Source organism: Chinchilla lanigera, unplaced genomic scaffold (assembly GCF_000276665.1).
Source record: "Chinchilla lanigera isolate Chin_1 unplaced genomic scaffold, ChiLan1.0 scaffold00073, whole genome shotgun sequence".
In the NCBI taxonomy this organism is placed as follows: Eukaryota; Metazoa; Chordata; class Mammalia; order Rodentia; family Chinchillidae; genus Chinchilla; species Chinchilla lanigera.
Window position 1 is genome coordinate 2,907,027 of NW_004955474.1, and position 1,903 is coordinate 2,908,929.

Consider the following 1,903-nt stretch of genomic DNA (forward strand, 5'->3'; position numbering starts at 1 on the left):
GACGCCCGCTCCGCCCCGCCGCGGGAACACGCCCACAAGCCCCGGAGGCCACGCCCGCGGGCCCTAAGGCCACGCCCACACGCCCCGCCGCGGAGGCTACGCTCCGGGTCGCCCGCTCGCCCTCCGCAAAGGACACGCCCCGCTAACCCCAGTGACCACGCCCCTCCGCAGAGGACACGCCCCGCTAACCCAGTAACCACGCCCATCCGCGGAGCACAAGCCCCGCTAACCACAATGCCACGCCCCCGCAGAGCACAAGCCCCGCTAACCCCGATGACCACGCCCCCGCAGAGGACACGCCCCGCTAACCTCAGTGACCACGCCCATCCGCGGAGCACAAGCCCCGCTAACCCCAATGGCCACGCCCCTCCGCGGAGGCCGTGGCCCGGGATGCCCGCCCCTCTCTCCTCGAGGCCACGCCCCACCCAGGGAAGAGCCACGCCCCTCCGGAGGCCACGCCCCCTCCACCCGACTGGACGCAGTGCCCGCAGCAGGGCACCAGCCTGGATCCTCCGCCTGCGCGCGGGTCCGCTTCTGGGAGGGGCGCCGGCTGCACGCCCCCCCACCCCGCCCACTGCACTGACCTCCCTGGAGGGTGGGCAGCTGTCCCCTGTACAACTCCTGTCCACTCCCTAAACCCGCCGGGAGAGTAGCTTACTGAACTAATTCCGGTGTCCCTGCTGAACTCTGAGGCAAGGGCTCCCCGCTAGACAGTCCACGCTGACCTGCAGCCCCTCCTGCCTCGGCCTCCCCAGTGCTGGGATTACTGGAGTGCACCACGACGCCCTGCTGATGGTGTCTTTAGACGAGAACATTAGTGTGGTCCCCAGGAAAAGCGAACAGGAGTCACCTCCGCCAAGTGGGTGTCTGTGAAATTCCTACTGTTTTCTTACTCGGACTGGGATCTACGTTAATAACAAATACTTCGCCTGGTTCACCAAGACGCCGTAGTCACCGCAGTGCTCTTCCAGCTGTAGTCCATGTAGAAAATGAGCTGCAGGAAAGGGACAGGCAGTGACATGTGCCTGTCCTACAGTGTCCTGTAGCCCTGTAGTCCCTCCTGCCATTGGGAGGCTGAGGCAGGACCGTTGCTCAGCCCAGGAGTTCAAGGCCAGCCTGGGCGACTCCCCACCCTATTCCGTAATAAAGAAAATGATGTAGACAGTGAACAGCTGACATTTTATAGTTATTGTTTTGCCTTTGGAGCGGAGGGATCTAACTTTGCAAAATTTTGTGGAAAATGATGTGTTTGGTTCAGAGAATGGTTATTGTATTTATAGTGTGTGTGTGTGTGTGTGTGTGTGTGTGTGGTGCTGGGGCTTGAACCCTGGGCCTCTGCACTGAGCGATATCCCTGGCCCTTTTTAATTTGGTGTTTTCAGATAGGGTCTCACTAAGTTGCTAAAATTCCTAGTCTGGGCTCCAACTTTAGATACTCCTGCCTAAGCCTCCCAGAGTTCTGGGGTTACAGGTATTACAGGTGCTGCCATGCTTGGTTTATAGAGCTATTCTTTTTGTTTGCTTTTGCTGGTTGTTTTGTTTCGTTTTGAGACAGGGCCTCTCTGTGTAGCCCAGGCTAGACTAGAATTTGTGGCAGTCCTCCTGCCTCAGCCTCCCAAGTGCTGGGCTTCTAAGTGTGGGCCACCACTCCCAGATTTAGGACTGCTCTTAAAATTGGGTACCAAGGCCAGGGATATAGCTCAGTGGCAGCGCCTGCCTGGCAAGTGCAAAGTCCTGAGTTTGATTCCTGGTGCAAAACAAACAAAGACACAAAACAAAACAAAAAACTGGGTGCTAAGTGATGGGAACCATCAACCACAAGGACAGAAGTTCTGCTTCTGTGCAGTCCAGCGCATGGTGTGTGAATGAGAAATTCCCATGTGTACTTGTTTGGATTTGTTTCC